This window comes from Coturnix japonica, chromosome Z (assembly GCF_054131305.1).
Source record: "Coturnix japonica strain WE chromosome Z, WE-NBRP24, whole genome shotgun sequence".
Classification (NCBI taxonomy): Eukaryota; Metazoa; Chordata; class Aves; order Galliformes; family Phasianidae; genus Coturnix; species Coturnix japonica.
The window spans coordinates 57,809,944-57,828,480 of NC_140702.1; the positions used below are offsets into that span (position 1 = coordinate 57,809,944).

The window sequence follows — 18,537 nt, forward strand, 5'->3', positions numbered from 1 at the left end:
TACTTAAACAAGCGTCTTCTTGTATATTAAGAAGAATAGGCATCAATCAGAAGAAATATGAAAAGGAGAGTTAACTAACAGCTAGATATCAAATAAATCTGAAGAAAAACAACCTGAAAATCTGCAATTACACATGATTTTTGGCTTATTTTTTATTTTGTTTTGTTTTGTTTTGTTTTAATAATGAACTCTGGACTATATTCATTTCTATTCACATCCAATTAAAACTAAGTGTTTTTTAAGAAAAAACTTTTGTTCATCAAATTTTGACCTACAGTCAGTGAAATGCTGAAATTCCACTCAATCATATTCCTGTGAAGGTTTTTTGGTGCTTTTGTCTAGCTTTACATTTCCTTCTCTAACAGTCTCAGTGTCAAAATGTTAACTGTGCTAAAGGGACACTCAGACTGTGAATCTAGTCATAAATATGACAGTTCTTGTACTCATTTATGTCTCTTTCTCCCTCATACTTCTTTCTCTCATTTAATATCTTATGATAAACTTGCATAGTAAATCTGTAATATTGAGTTGGTTTCTTTACAGTCATCCTTAGCCAGCACACGTTTCACATGAAATACAAATACAAAATGCATATTTAGTTAATTTTTATAACCTGTTCACATATTCAATTTTGATACACCAGTACTCTAGATAGTGTCTTAAGCCTGAACTAAGAGGTCTATCAAGCACTAGCACTGGCACTGAGGAAAATCACTGGTGGATGAAAACAACAGAAACTGGATCTGACTTTATCTATGCATATTTAATATTACTAAGTAAATATGCCACTAAGCATATTGACATAACTGAAATTAGTAGCTTTGAAGAACAAGGGACAACTTCTTATCTCAGAACAAGAGCTTCAAACTTGTAGGAAATAATATTCAATTAAAACCACGGAATGTAGAATCTGTTTCATTGAGTTTGGAAAAGGATTTGATAAAGAATCAAAACTATCTATCATTCATTATCGAAAATATTCTTTCATGTTAATAACTGCTCATGTTGGCATATATGTCATGCCATTCTACTCTTACATTCAAAGTGAAAACTTAGTAACTGGGAATGCTGATTATCCTCATTATATACCATTCCATAGTGCAACAAGTAGGAAATCAAGTCTTAGCATCACATTCTGTGATGAATTTGAATACATTGCCAGAAGATTCAAATAATAAATTATATACAGCACTGGTACATTTTCATTTGTCCCTTATTTTTCCTATTTTTTGCTGGCATGCCCCTAAAATAGTGCAGCATCCCAAATAATACTACTGGAGTAGAACACGGTGCTCTGACCCAGTGAATATCAGACACTCCTGTCAATCAGAAAACTTGCAGTTAGAACAGCAACAGCCATTCCACCCCTTTTATTCTTTCTAGAAAGAACAGGAAGAAGAGCATCAGAATCTGTCATAATGTATCTTGGCTTAGCAACATCTAGTGACAGCTTGAGGAAAAAAAAAAAAAAAAAAAAAAAAAAAGGTGGGGAGCAGCTGACATTTGAGATAAGGAAACTGTAAAAGGAATTTAAATGATTAAAATAAGATGGAGATGGCATCGATGTTTGCATTTCCATGGCTATTTAGAAGATTCCTTTGTCAGACAAAGGTGCCACCAATATTTTAACTACATTTTTGGTTAAATTCTGGTGATATTCTATCTAAGGAATCAGAGTTAAATCATATTTCTGAAACTGAGTTGTGGAGCATAACAAATCATTTACCAGTTTGCAGTGCATCAGTCAAGATTAGGCCCAGTAAGCATATTAAGCTTTTCCCACATCTCTCCTCTGGCTATAGGCAGATTCAGATCTTCAGCAGGTTCTAAATAACCATAACAAATAATGCATGTCATTTAAGATCACCTCATTGAAGCCAGTGGCAAAGGTCTCATCCTCTTTCAACTTAGTCAGAATTTTAATTAGATACTAATTCTAAATTAATTGCTTCTGTAAAATAGAAATTAATTGAACTCGTCTAACATTTGGACAGCAGAAAGCCAAAGATAGGGAAACAAGCTCCCAGAAGTTTTTTAGTCCTTGTATCTATTTGCTAGGAAGAGCAGAACAGGAGGGATTAAGCTGGCGAGTCATTTTAGGACTTTGCAGCAATTATTTTTCTACATGAGGGACATGCCAGCATACAGTTTGTTTTCATGAACACTTCAGGACCTTTATCAACAGAAAGCTTAGTTCACAGTTTCATGCCAATAATTGAAACTGTCATAGTTTCATGCCAATATTGAAATTGTCCATAGCTTCTCTGAATGTGACACATCACATTCAAAAGTGAATTTCCCCTCCACAAAGATAAGACAATCAATGTATAATTAGGCTTTCATCTTGTGAATTAATTGTTTATTAATGACTATAATCATCTACTAAAATAACATAAAGACTACCAATATTTCCATTTCAATATTCCATGCTATTTGCGAATCCCAAGAAGATATTCAGACTTCTGCAAATATTTCAGCAAAGAGGTTAATTTTCTTCTTTATTTCAGAATATTTAAGACAGATAGTTCTTCATAAGAAAGGAGTCCACTTTCTGTAGGCACACAAATCTTTTAAATATACTATAACTTGATTTTTTACATAGTATTCTTGCCAGTGGAGAAACATGATTAATCAAAATAAAAATTATATGTATTTAGTACACTTTACATTGTGTTAAGAACACTAAACCTAATTTTTCACAATAATTTTCTACAAATTTTTTATGTTCTCATATTCTACGTAATACCATTAGCTTTGAAATTTAGCATTTAACTGTAAACAAAGGTGCTTAATCCTATATGCCGGAGTCTGTTATAACTGCATTCTAGTTTTACATTGCATTCTATATAGTCAAACTCCAGAGCTACATTTGTATTGAGAAAACAAAAACCAGAAATTTATTTTAAACGTCAGTTAAAGAAACTGCTAATCCAGATTCTGTTGCTCTTATTACTTCCATAAACCAGAACTTGAATACTGCTGTGGAAAAACACTGTTCCTCATAAAATCATACTCATTGAAAAATTCCTAATACAGTTATGATCGGCTGTAAAAATAATAAAAACAAAAAACCTCAGCCAGGGCTTAAATAAAAGAAGGGATTAAAGCTGAGTTCAGAATAAATACAAGGATTTTGGAAACTCGTTAAAAGTATCTTCTCTCCAAAATCCACAGAACTGTCTGTTGGAATTACAAGAGGAAAGTGTCTGAAGAGAAGTTTGATTTAATAAGAAACAAATAATGAAAGATATGTTCCTCCAAGGCACTATTAGCATACTAAACTGTACACAGGCTTTGTTCTTAATATATATTTTAATGATGAAATAATGTATTTTTTAACTTCCCACAGCAATGTCCCACAGTTACGTACATCTACTCTGAGCACAAAAGCTCTTCTGCATCACTGTACACTTCATAGACCATAATACAAAATATTTTGAAATATTCTACATAAATCTTTTAGTTCTTGCCTGTTTCTCAGATTGCAAGAAATACATGTGAAAATCAGTGAAAAATACAACATATGTCAGTCAGAAGAGAAAAATCATGTTAAATAAATCTGTAGATGCAATACAAATAAATTAAAATAAAATAAATACTAAGTACCTTGAGAAAATTTTTCTAGAAAATGGCCACTTGAGCTTTTTGAAATGGAAATCATGACACTCAAATTCCAGAGTGAAAATTTCAAGACTCTGAAAGGGATCACACTATTGCTATTTAGCTAGTAATCTACTTGGACTTGCTGCAGATTTTCTTCCAAGGCTTTTGAGAAAACACATTTGTCAACTACTTGATAAAATGCTGAAGTGATCAGTTGCAAGAACATCTAATGAGTCTGAACATGAGAAGTTGTTAAGGTACTATCCATCATATTTGTGAAGTCATGGCAGTCTGTTGAAATTCCCAGTGTCAGGAAAAGGGGAAAATTTTTTTCTCATTTTTCAATCCATTTTTCAAAAGAGAAAGAAGGATGATGCAGGGTATTACAGTCTAGTGGGTCTCACCTCTGTACCTTACAAGATTGTGGATTAGAACCTCTCTGAACAATTCTAGGGCATACAGAGGTCAAGGAGGTAATGGAGGACAGTCAACATGGCTTCACCAGGAGCAAATCATGCATGACAAAATAGCTTTTTGCAGTGGGATAACAGCATTGGTGGATAAGGGAAGAGCAACTGATGCTATCTACTTGGACTTATGTGAAGCTTTTTACGATGTCACACCCAACACCCTTGTCCCTAAACTGGAGAGACATGAATGGACTACTTGATGTCTAATGAACTGGCAAGGTGATCATACTCAAAGAGCTGCAGTCAGTGGCTTGGTATCAAGTTAGAGACAAGTGATAAGCAGTGTTCCTCTGGGGTTGGAGTTGAAGCTGGCATTGTTTAACATCTCAGTCAATGACCTGGACAGTGGGATTAAGCGCACGCTCAGTGAATTTGCAGACAACACCAAGCTGTGTGCTGTAGTCAACATGCTGGAGAGAAGGAGTGTCCTGGGTGGGGCCAACTTGAAGCTCAATTACAGACTGAGAAGAGAGTGAACTGAGAGATGCAGATATGGGTAAGAGGGATGATTCTAGGTACATAAAGTTCTTTGCAAACAGTTGCTGTATAAAGTAATCATCCTCATCATATTCATAAGTAGCATTAAGAGAGAGGCAGGTTTAAGAATTACTTGAGCTTGTGAGGAAAGCTGGATGATATCTGTCCCATCAGAGAGGGCTCAGTATGGAATTCTGAACAGTGTGATTAGAGCTTCATACAGTTAGGTGGGTTTGGGCCATTCTCCTCCATGGATGGAAACCAATAGCAAAGTCTTCTTGTTCAATGTGCCAATTCTAAGTTCTCCATATTGAAAAATATTTTCTATAACTAATCAAAATCTCCATTCTTCCACTGAATGTCACTAAACTGGCTCATATTTATTAGTATCTTCAGTCTCCAAGACAAATAAAGAAATTAAGGCAAGAGATCATCAAATGAAAATGGCTGGAATAAGACATAAAATAGGCAAGAGAAAAAAACAGCCTACACGTAGCTGTCCAAGTTGTGAAACACTTGCCAAATATCTTGCTGGTTATGAAAGTTCATGTGACTTCACGAGATTTGTTGTTCAGTCATATCCATCCATGACAGCTTCTAATAAATTCTTAGAAGATGGGATATCTGGCTAAATGAACACTCACTTTCACCTGGCAAAGCTGTTCTTACATTAATTCTTTTCTGACTTGCAGTTTCTGGTAAACCATACCCATCACTGAGACTACAGAAAACCATCTTTTCCATTCATTCTTCTCCTTAGTATTTCTTAGTAACAACAGCACACCACCCTACACACAGGCTATTTACACACTGTGTACAAAAGGTCTTCAGTTTTAAGCATCACAGTTCCGCAGTCTACCTCTCATAAACCAACCTACACTATCAAAAATGAGACTCAAAGCATCAGCTCTCTGTCTTTATCAGACATTAAATTAAACATACAACAGACAATTGATGATTTTTCAAAATTACTGTCAAGACTCAGAAGGTAATATAAATAAAGATTTCAGTAAGCAATAAAGCTCTTTCATGAGAGCTAGCCCTCATGTTGCTATGAAAGACAAAATCAGTGCTCTTGATTTTGGATAAATGTCGTGTGCTACATATAAAGTGCTCCTTAAAGTCTCCCCCCAGGTACATTCACCCGTGCACTTCATGATTGTCTCCAGCAGTATATCACCCGTTTGATACTAATATTTTTCTGACTATATTTTGCTGATCATTAAAAATTATCCCAAGTGTCCTGCTTCACACAGCTGATTCCAGAGTCTAAACTCATGTAATTTAAGTAATTTCACTTGGGAACAGGGAAAGAATAAAGATAAATCCCTCAAACAAACAGAAACAGAACAATTCCCCAAAATCCAAGACCACAATTTTTCTCCATCTCAGAGAAATTCTAACAACAAGTAGAACTTGAAATTAAAAGCTGCAAGTTAAAATATTTTAACATCAAAACTCAAGACACAGAATGAGTACAATAATAGGGTACTATAATTGTCTTGTAATGGACACAATTGAATATGAAAAAGAAAACAAACAATGGTGCAGGTAAGGAATGAAGTTCTGAAGGCTCATATGTAACTAGTGATAGACAACATATTTTTTGTAGAGTCTAAGAGTGCTCTGCAGTTCCCCAGGGTTCATTATGTTCACCATGCTGGCCATTGATTATTTGAATTTTAGAAGCATATAAACCTAGCTGAAGTTTCTGACAAATTAGAATGAGCTTATTCTTCCCACATTACGTTTTATTTTTATCAACTGAAAATAAAAATAAAAATAAATGTTGCTGACCCAATTTAGTTCAAAGATGGGAACACACTGAACTTCAATGGAAAAGGGAGTTTCAAAGGCAAAGTGAAAAGAAAGGAATAAAATAAGTCAGGCCAGAGCCAAAGGTATTATGAGTCTACATAAACAGCTTTGTTGATATTTTTGTGGGGTATTTTGTGTTTATTTTGTGGTGTCTGCGTGTGAAATATATCCCCTTCTATGGCAAGAAAGATTTCATTATATTGCTCTGCTTTCAGCTGATTGGGTGGAAGAGAAAAACAAGTGAAGTAAAGGATTCTTTTTTCACTCCATATGGAGTCTTAGCTTTTTGAAAGAGACATCTATGATATACAGAAAAGCTTTCTCTTCTAACATATTTTCTAATTTTCCCAAAGCCATTTCTTGAAATGTGTTTGAATACTATGGACAGTTAAGTTTAAGAGCTTCACTACATCTTCCATCACATTTGTCACTGCATTTTGCAGTCCCAGTGCAACTGGAAGGAGTAGCCATAAAAAGCAAGACACAATAGTATCCTTTATGAAAACATAGTTTTGTGCCTTTTTTCTTTTAAAAGGTGTTTGAGTCCAGGGGGAGAAGGAAGACTTATTTTTCCCGGATAGATTATTCTGAAGAATATTTAGATGCAAGAAAACGTGTCAATATAGAGAAGCAAATCTGAGTCTGAATAAATAACAAAGTCAAGTACTTAGAAAAACCTTGAAAAAGAGGAAGTATTCTAATTGGTAATGCAGTTAATCATATAACATTTGTTGTAATAAAACTTAAGTCTCAGCAGGGGAAATAAATTATATGTTAGAAGTCCATATTTCCACAAGTCAATAACCAAGCAAAACTGAATGGAGAGCAGAAAGAAGGGGTGAGGGCTGGGGCTGAGAAGGGAAGAGAATTGTAAGCAAGTGCATAAACTAAGAACTGTACTCTTAGTTTAAATTTATCAGGTTTTCAAAATATTGTCAACATTTCACAATGTGTATTTTTTTCTATGATTTACAGTCACATCCTTAGTTTCCCAAAGGTCACTACGTCCCAAGCAATTCTGGTTTTATTCCTAAAAGTTCTGCCTTCATTGTTACTTTTTCTGTTCATGGGACTCACAAACAATATTCCATCATTTAGTTGAGTTATTTCACCAGAAATAGCTGCTAGCTTGTAAGATTGTCAAGTGAAACAACGCTAAACAGTCCAAGCATGCTTGGAAGAGTCCTGACTGTAAACTCAGTAATAGAAGCCCAAACTAGGAAAAGGTCCTCAGTTGTATATTACTATTAAATATTCCATTAATTTTGCTCCATGATCAAATTAAATCCTCTACTACTACTACATCCATATAATTCCTCTGGAAAACTAATAAAAATCAATTACTCCAACTCACCTAATTGAAAGACTACTTACTTTCCTGACAGTTATCTCATTTCCAGTCTAAATTTGTTCCTAGCTATGTCATATGATCTGTATTTGCACTCATAATGCCTTCAGATTAAGCAAGCTCTTAATCCTTTCTTGTTCCCAAACATTATTTCTTCATTGAAGGCATGCTGCTACTATGTACTTGCCTATTTCAGCATGTCTGAATTTATGGTTAACTTGAAAATAACAAGGTTTATCTCAAATCCAAGAATTTGAAATTACAACAGAAATCAATTTATCCTCATTAATAATATATGCCTTCTATTTCAACTCTACACATTGTTATTCCAGAAGGTTTATGTTATCTATATAGTTTTATAATTACACATCTACACAACACCCTACTTCTCCTCTTATATTTCAAGTGACATGTAATTTGTTTGTATACTGCAGTATAAATTTACGAACAACATTATATGTAGTACATATATTACTCCTATGTAATTTCCATTGCTCTTGTAAAGTCCCATCTGCAGTACTGCATCCAGGCCCTGGGCCACTAGCACAAGAAAGATGTGGAGATGTTGTTGCTGTTGGAGCAGTTCCAGAGGAGGATCATGAAGATGATCAGTGGGGTGGAGCATCTCTCCCATGAAGAAACGTTGAAAGAGCTGGGTTTGTTCATCCTGGAAAAGTGAGGACTTCAGGGAGATGTCATTCTGGCTTTCCATTACTTAGAAGGAGCTTATAAAGAGAAGACCAACTTTTAACATGATCTTATAGTGACAGGAAAAGGGGGAGTAGTTTTAAACTAAAAGTGGGAAGATTTAGGTTAGATGTTAGGAAGAATTCATTTCTCAGAGGGTGGTGAAACACTGGCACAGGCTGTTTGGAGAAGCTGAGGATACCCAAACCCAGAAGGCATTCAAGGTCAGCCTGGATGAGGTCCTGAGCATCTTGATCTAGCAGGTGTCAGCCCTGACCATAGCAGTGTAGATGGAGCACAGTGATCTTTGAAGTCTCTTCTAACCTATCCATTCTACAATTCTGTGATTCTATGGCTGTTCTAGTGAAAGGCCAATCACAGATCACACTACCTCAGAAATTTCAAGAGGTTAGGTTTAAAACCAAATCTTTCTCAGATTTCAGGTGGACAAAAACACTTCAGCAACTTCTCATAGAAACAAAAAAATATAGAATGTTTTCACTTAGAAGGGACCTTCAAGATCATCTAGTTCCAACCCCTCTGCCATGGATAGGAATACCTGCCAGGTTGTTCAAAGCCCCATCCAGACTGGCCTTGAATGCTTTCAGGGAGGGGGCATTCACAACTTTGCTGTGTAAAAAATTTCTTCTAAAATCTCCTCTAAATTTACCCTCTTCCAGTTTAAAGCCATTTCCCCTCTACATTTCCTGTCACTACATGCCCCTATAGAAAGTTTCTCCCCATCTTTCCTCTAGGCCCTTTTCAGGTACTAGAAGGCCACTTTAAGGTCCTCCTGGTGACTTCTCCTGCCTGAACTCTCTTCTCTCTTGTCTCTGTGGAGGTTGTGCTGCAGCTCTCTGATCATCTTTGTGACCCTTTTCTGAACCAGCTCCAGTATCTCAGTGCCTGTCTTGTGTTGGGTGCCCCAGAACTGGATGCAGTACTCTAGGGGGGGGGGGGGGGGGGGGTCTGATGAAAGCAGGGTAGAGGGACAGAATAAAGTTCCCTGACCTGCTGGTCACACTTCTCTTGATGCAAATGAGGATGTGGCTGGCCTTCTAGGCAATAAGCACAAATTGCCAGTCCATGCTGAGTCTTTCATGAACTGGAAACTCCAAATCCTTCCCCTCAGAGCAGCTCTTATGATATCCTCCACCCAGCCTTTTGTGCTCGACATTGACCCAACCTGTTGGGTTGGTGACCTTGCACGTGGCCTTTTTGAACTTCACTGGCATGGGCTCATGTTTCAAGCCTGTCCAGGTCCTTCTGGATGTCTTCCCTTCCCTCTAGCATGTCAACTGCACCACTCAGCTTGTTGTCATCTTCAAACTCGATGGGGGTGCACTAGATCCCACTGCCCACACCACCTACAAAGATGTTAAATGACACTGTTCCCAGCACCTGTCCCTGAGGAACACCACTACATTTATCTTGTCTTAGACATTGAGCCACTGACCACAGCACTCTGAGTGCAGCCATCTAGCTAGTTCTTTATGTAATTAGTGGTCCATCCATCAAATCTACTTTTCTCCAATTTGATAACAAAGATGTGCAAGACAGCTGCATGTGAAAATCTGCTTTGTCAGATACATGTGAAATATTTGACTGATTAGCTTCAGGCAGTCTAAGCATTTTACTGAATTAAAAAATAATACAACCCAATTTTAATTGGAGTACAACCACATATCTGTTTATGTGCAAGATGAAAGCACATTAAATCTCTAGGTTTCCTCAAGAAGTTTTCTCTAGACTCATACAGGCTCATATTTATGAGGCAGAACAGTAAGACTAGAGAGCATATTCAAGACTAGTAAAGCATATCATATTAAATTAAACTGTCTCATAATAGTATTTGTATGCTAAGTCTTATCACAGAAGTATATAATCAACTGCAGTGCACACAGCAGACTTATAACTATGCTCTTTGATGAGTGATTTAGCATCACTGAATAAATTGACAGCATCAGACTACAAATTTAACTTGTCTCTTAATTAAGCTTTTGCAAACCATATGAGGTTCAAGGTGGTCTGCTAGCTGGCTGTTCTGACAAAAGCAGTAGCATCCTTATGCTTTTCATCCCAACAGAAAAAGGTTAGCAAATGGAAGTCCCAGCTAGCATGGGGTTTATCAAAATCTCACCAGTTTCTTACAGGCAAAACAGAACTGCACCACTCAGTGGACTAATATTCTTGTCTATCATTCTTACAGTTTTCATAAACACAGAAACATATCATTTTTCAAATCAATGACTTCTTTGCCAGAAGTATTTTACTATTGCCAGATCTTTTTCCATTTATTTTCTGTCTGATTGTTACTGAATAGAGGAAGGAGTAAAGCTGAAACAGGTCTTTCACCATATGCCACAGTGAAAATGGGAACTTCTTCCTCCACTTCCAAAGTTCATGCTCATTAAATAATGAAAGAAAGAATACACAGTTAAATGTCACCAGGTTTCATTTGCATGACATTTGAAATGTCCTCCTGTGTCAACATAAGTCCTCGATTGTTTGCCCACTCTATTACCTGTCACTTTTAATAAAATCTGGTCAAGCAGAGAGAGTTGCAACATGTGCTGAGTTTGGCAATGACATATCAGTAATTCATCCTAAGTCATGCAAGTGTAGGATTCCAGGAAAGCCTGACTCAAAACTAGGTTTCAAACAGAATTCAAATCTCAGAAGTGGAAAGCACACTCTAAAGAGTACAGAATTTGGGTCGTACCACAATATCACCCTAGATACTTTTCCATTTCATAAAATAAAATAAAATGAGACTTGAATATACAGGATGATAACTGCCAATTTTGTGCATTTTTAAAGTCAGTTTCAAAGCAGCAAACAGAAGTTATTTTAAGCACTGCCAACAAAGAAGGAACAACAAAGAATCACAAAATCATATAATCACACATAAAACATTTATTTTAAAACAAATAAGCAAACACACACAAAAAAAATCCTAACTGTTTTCATTTATTTTAGCCAAAATAAGTCTGTATACAAACCATGTTACAATACCAAAAGATGAGCCATCCCGTCTAAATAGTGGAATCACTTCAAATACTTCACATTCTCCTCACTGCTTTCTGTTCAGTATGCCGCCAGACTTCCAGGTCATATACAGATCACTGAACACAGAAGCATTACATTTAATAAGTATAAGCTTCCTTGGCCAGTATCATGAAACCACAACAGCATTAAAAAGGATTGTGACCATAAGCAAGTGCATAGAGCAGTCAAGCTGCTGCTGAACTTCAATAGCAATTGCACTCTGTGTTCCCTCAAAAAGTCCCCGCAGCTCTTAAAACACAAATTCAGTGCTAGAACTCTTAGTATCCAGTAGCACTGAATGTGCACAGTGAAACAGATTTCTGGCACTACACTTAGTGCTATGTAGACACAAATGGCTATGACTCATTACCTGTGCAGGAACACTCCTAATTGTGCTGTATTTACCTGAGAATCACACAATTAACTGTTGACACGTAATTTCTCTTAGCCAATAAATAAAAGCTTATACAAAAATCACTGTTTTTCATTTTCTGAACCTATTTCTTGCAATAACATTGCAGAGCTAATTTTTTTGCTTAAAAACTCAATTTACTGCAGAGACATGAAAGGAAGGAAGTGTATTATTAGACATTTGGATGGGCTTCAGACATAAAAAATGTGCAAGATCTGCACACAAATCTTTACAGATCTCAAAATAAATTTCTTGTCTACATCCATGCAAACACTGATTGCTTATATGGACAAAATTTTCACTTACTGTGAAACTAGTACTTTAAAAGGTTGGTCATGTAACTAAAAATCTTGTTATTTTCCAAAATTTAAGACATCTTTAGCAGCAGTTTGCTCTCTTGCAGAAATGAAACTTAGATCTCATATCCCCAACACATCATAGAATTATAGAATGGCTTGGGTTGAAAAGGACCTCAGAGACCATCTACTTTCAACACCTTTGTTTTGTGCAGGTTCACCAACCACTTCAACCCAGAGCCACATCCAGCCTGGCCTTGAATGGCACCAGGGATGGTGCATCCACACCTGTTCCAGTGCATCACCACCATCTGAGTGGAAAAATTCCTCCTAATATCTTACCTTAATTTTTCCTGTCTTAGTTTAAAACCACTCAAGGATTTCCCTCAGTCTGTATAAATACATGGGATAGCCCTAGCCCAGGTGCACCACCTCGCAATTGGCTTTTTTGAATCTCATTAGGTTCACATGGGGCCACTTTTCCAGCCTATCCAGGTCCCTCTGGATGGCTTCCCTTCCCGTCTTTCTCCAGTGTATTGACATCACAGAGGGAAAGGCTGCTTGTGTAGTATACCTAGACTTCAGCAAAGCGTTTAACACTATCACTCATAGAATTCTCCTTGGAAAGCTGGAGGCCCATGGCTTGGACAGGTATACACTTTGCTGGGTAAAGAACTGGCTGGGGAATCAGGCCCAAAGAGTGGTGGTGAATGAAGTTATGTCCAGCTCGTGACTAGTCACATGTGCTGTTCCCCAGAGGTTGGTACTGGGGTCTGTCCTGTTTAATATCCTTATGGATGACCTGGACAAGGGGTTTGAGTGCATCCTCACTAAGTTTCCAGACAACAGAAAGATGGGGAAAGTGTTGATGTACTTGAGGGTAGGAAGGAACTAGTGAGGGATCTGTGGGCTGAGGCTAATGGGATGAAGTTCATCAAGACCAAGTACTGGGTCATGCACTTCTATCACAATAACCCCAGGCAATACTACAAGCTTGAGGCAGAGTGGCTGGAAGACTTTGAAGAGTAAAAGGATCTGGGTGTGTTAGTCAGTGTTTGGTTGAACATGAACCACCAGTGTGCCAACGTGGCCAAGAAGGTCAGTGGCATCCTGGCTTGTATCAGAAACAATGCTGCCAACAGGAGAAGGAAGGTGATTGATCTCCTGTACTTAGACTGGTGAGGCCACACCTCAAGTACTCTGTTCAGTTTTGGGCCCCTCACTACTTACTGTATTTACATCCTGCTGCATGTCCAGAGCAGGGCAGTTCATATGATCTTATGAGGAGCGGCTGAGGAAAATGGATATGCTCAGTCCAGAGAACTGGAGGCTCAGGGGAGACCTTATTGCTCTCTGCAGCTGCCTGAAGGGAGGTTGTTGTGGGAGTCAGCCTCTTCTCCCAGGTTACTAGCAATAGTATGAGAAGGAATGGCCTCAAGTTGTGCTGGGGAAGTTTTGGACTGGTAGATATTGGAAGATATTCCTCTCAGAAAGAGTGGTTGGGCATGGGCCCAGGGAAGTGGTGGAATCATCCCTGGAGGTGTTTCAGGAAAAGGTAGTAGAGATACTTAGGGACATGTTTTAGTAGACAGCATTGGTGGTAGGTGGATGATTGAACTGGATGACCTTAGAGATCTTTTACAACTTCAATGATTCTATAAGATTCTATATCCATTTGTGCAGTTAAAAATATTACAGCAAGGTTCTCTGAGTATATTACACAGTAAGAGGGAGGCTTCTAAACTTTTACTCCCTTACTTATAAAGAGGTTTTGTATTACATTTTGTTGTTTTTTTTTTTTATAGAAACAATCTTTTTGTGGTTTATTTTATTTTCTGTTTTAAAAGTTCTAACTTTAAAGAACCTTCTTCTAAGAAGCTGTAGGTAGCCTTATGCATAGGAAGAGCTACATCAAGCCATGCACCTTAAGTTTACTGATTTTACTGAATATACTTCTTTCTGGACTCTGTTCTGGTATTTTGAAAAACTTGCATTTTTAATTCTTCAGAAATGATAAAAATGGTTAGAGATATAGTTTGTTTTTCTCTGTTCCTGTTTACCAACCCCCCAACTAATTACAATCTTTTGTATACAGTCATTCTGGTAGCCCTGTAACTTCTGACCATAAACCAAATAATATGGATCTTCAAATACATCTGTCACTGTTGTGGTTGAGCCTATAATTTTAGAGTTCCTCACATTGTTAATGAAAGGATGATTACTATATCACTTCTGTGTTGCCTTGGTGATGCCTTGACTATATTTTTGTTTCAATAGCACCCTAGAAAGGAATTCTTACATCATAAATTGCTTGTTTTAATAATTCTGGTGATCTGTGATAAAAATTGCATATAGGATAGAACACTGAAATTTTTTTCTTCTGAGATTTATATAAATTTTCATCATGTGTTCCTCTGAGTCATATGATCTGAACTTTTCCCCTAATTTTTAACAATCAAGCTTTTCCTCTCCACCCTAAATAAGCCTGAACCCTCTTCCCCTAATCATTTCGTCTCTCAAAATACTTTTGTAACTCTACTATTTTAAAACCTCAGAACAATGGGGCAGGTAACAGACAAGAGACAGACAAATGCAGAAATGAACATGTTAATGGTTGATGTAGATGTCAACATTCTTGATGCAGTCACATACTAGAATACTGAGTGTATCAGCAAATTGTTCATTTTCCCTTGTTTGTTTTTTCCCAATATTCCTGGAAGCAAGAAGAGAATACTGAGCAACACATTTTCAAAAGACTCCAACAGCATCTGCAGATGTCATATCTCCTTGAACCCTTTCAGACTGAACAAGATGCAAAGATTATGATGCTCTTTGTAACAGGTCGATGATCAACTGCAGTGTTTTTCTTTTAGGTCTGTCAATTGCCATAAAATATTGACCTCAAGTCATTCAGAAATCTAGTCTCAGGCTAAAAAGATAGCGCTTCACTCCCTATTTTCAAAAAGCCCAAAACATCACACAAAATTCTTTCTTTCTCATCTAATCATACATAGGCTGGAAAGGGGAATAGGTAAGACCACACAGCTTTATTATCAGTGTAGAGATTGACCCCTGTTCTACATCTTTTCCTTAGAAGCCTGAAGTTGTGCAGTCATTTACTTTTTTTGGCTAAGAACACACCTGATTGAAAGCTAGAAGGCAGAAACTAATTTTTGGTAAAACACATCAATTAAAATAGCAAAATAATCGAAGATAATCACAGCATCAAATTCATATGCACTCCAATAATGAATTATTCTTAGTCATAAATTGTGCACCTTCTGTTTATTACAATTTTTGCCTATTAGGCTTGAAGGTTTTTCATTTCTCTCAGCAGAGACTTCTGTGAACCCCAAGTGCTCATAGGCTTTCAAGGCCAAATATAACATATGTTCTTATGTCACAGATTGGTACCTTTCTCATCTATGAAATGCTATCTAAGTTGCCTTCCCAAATCATTGACGAAATCATTAAGTCAGTTATACCTGTGGTCTACCAAAGCCTTTTTTTTTTTTTTTTTTTTTTTCCCAGACCTTCCAGGTCTATCAGAGAAACGTCTGATACTTAGTGTTTCTTTCTCCAGGGAGAAAGAGCACTGAGTGAGAATAATTAGTACTCTCAAGAAAAGCTAAAGTTAAAAAAGAGCCACACAGAGAAACTGCAGACATAGACAGAATTGTTACACAATGAGAAACAGAATAGGAACATATGGTTAACTAACAGGAAAATGAAGGGAGACCCAGTACTTGTGAACATGGGGGAAAAGACATGATTAGCAAAGAAATATCAGACATTTATTCCATAATTTGTATTGCATTTTATCTTGACTATCCTGCTAACTGAAAAAAGTCCATTTTGTAGCATTTTTTGTAGATGACTTCAGGGTCAGCACACTAATTTATTAGAATAAATTTAATTATAATCAAATTATTCTAGAAAAAACTATATTTTTCCCTCAGTTCCTTTTTTTTCTTCTCTTCCATATTCACCCAGTTTTCTACAAATATAAAGCCCTATAGGTTAAGAAAACAGGTGAAGATTTAAGACAGTCAGCCACAGTTAAAACATTGAGCACAGCACAATCAAAACCTGGCAGTTTGCTTTCTCAGGGAATTATGCAAGTCACACTTCATTCACTGTGCAGTACACTTGAGACTGATGAGCTTACCATGACAGTATATAAGCTTTAGAGGTTCCAGTCTCTAACTCAATTGCTGACAACTCATCCATGAGCATAGTACTGTTTATTATTTAATACCATAAAACAGGAATGGAAGGCACAGGAGAGGAGACTGTCAGTAGGACTACAGAAGAAGGCAGGAATTTCACACCTTCAGAATATCTTTTGCACAGGCTGTAGCTGACTACCTAGAATTCCCATGATATTCACTACTGAAAAGGTGCAAGACAACTATCATTAACCAAACTCAATATACAAAATACCTGAAATAAATTACAGAAATTTAGTTCTGTTAATTTCTTCTCATCTATAGAAGAATTTCAGAATGTTGACTTTCAGTTAAGTAGATCACATCTAATATCTGTTATTTTAACTACTTCACTTACATCTTGGTACCAACATGCAGATGAAAAGTAAAAAGCAATTACAGAAATATCAGATGCTCATAAAATGATAACAGTTCTGATCAGTCTTCTCATACAGTGCCTGATTACAGAAACATAAATGATTAACTGGAACTGCACTGCTACTCAGTGTACTACATGACCGATGAAAATCAGAGGATAACTTGAATAATACAAACAAGCACTATCAGTAGAAATATTCATGAGAGTTATTATTGGCATGCTCAAGTTTTGTCAGTGTTTCAACTACTTCCTTTGTGTTCCTATTACCTAGCAATCTAGATGGTAAGAATCATAGTCACCTCTGATTCTATCAGCAGTAAACACAAAAACAAAATTCAAGACACTTGTTTTATACAATTTTATTGATTCTTTTCATGAGTCTGAAACAATCTTACTGTCATTGCAAAAGTGACTAAATGACCAAGTAAATGACATCACTGGTGTGTCCCCTTTAGCTTAGTTTTACTTGAAAGTAAGTAAAGGCGCTACTGTTTTATAACTTAATAGAGAAAAATGAAAATACCAACACCAAAAAAAACCTGGTTGAATAAAGTTTAAATCAGATATCTATAAGTCAATATCTTGTAGCAAACAAGTGCTAAGATTTTAATGACAAACCTTTTAACAGTCATCACAAGGTTGGAACTATTTTGATATATAAACTATTTACAGCCTTGAAAGATAGAATTTAAGGTATTATAATTATTATATTTTACCTTGAGGAGAAGGTTGTTTAACAAAAATTAGCCAGACATGGTGTAGAAGGAAACTGGTACAACACAAGCAGTAAAAAAAAAATTAGCCGACTCCAAACTCCAGGTCTGGGTGTTTTCTATTGCTTGATTCCAAATGCAAACAGATTGAAAGACTAGACAATACACAGAGTGAGATACCAGAACAGCCTACAAAGAAACCTGGAGAAATTTACAGCCTAACACTGAGCCATAACACCATTCTTTCTATCCTGTAGCCACTTTCACTCACCCCACTTTCACTAGAAAAATCACACAGCCTCTGCAAACATTAATTGTTGCTTTCCCATCCCATCTCACTGTAGTTTTCCTAATACAACCCTTTCCAGAGACAGAGGAGCTGCCATTTTTAGAGATGGAAACACAGAAAGAAAGAAAATAAAAAGCCTAATTTACTCCATCAAGAGTAAAAATTAAATAAGACTATCTGAACTGGGATGATTGCTTTATTTTGAAAACTGCTTCACAAAACCCCTGAGACCTGAGCATTTACTGTCTAGATTGTGCTGTTGAGCTGAGCTGCCTTCTCATGAGGAGTCTAACAACAGCTGAAAACTGCTTCCAGAAGTTTATAAAAGAATCAAGCAAACTTTCAGATATTTTTTTGGTTTGTTTTATTTTTTTTTCCAGAAGAAAATCAACCACAGGAAAGACCAGAATCAGATGTTAGGAGATAAATGACCATTTGATTTTTTTTTTTTTTTCTGCTATTTATGTATAAAGTCTTTCCCTCCCATTCTATTTCATTTTGTCTTATGTTACCATTCAGAGACAATTGTTACTAAGCAGTATCTAGGTCTCAGCATGTGTCATGTAATGTAGATGTAGAGCCCTGCTGGGAAATCAATGATATGCAGTGTTCTGCCCCAGAAAGAGATGGAAGTTGACTATTAAGTGGCATTATTTATAAAGCACATACAGTGAAAAGAATGTAGATGACAAGAGTGCAATAGCCTTTGTTTAAGTTTCAAGCTTCATATGTAGAAAACTCTATTAATCTAACAGAAAAATTGGGCAGTATTACCTCTATGTATTTTCA

General features: G+C 36.5%; 1 protein-coding gene across 1 annotated transcript in view; it reads right to left on the reverse strand.

The window, feature by feature from the left end:
- PDE4D (phosphodiesterase 4D) overlaps positions 1-18,537 on the reverse strand; it is a 550,822-nt gene that overhangs the window by 421,088 nt on the left and 111,197 nt on the right. The gene's annotated exons all lie outside the window — the stretch shown is intronic.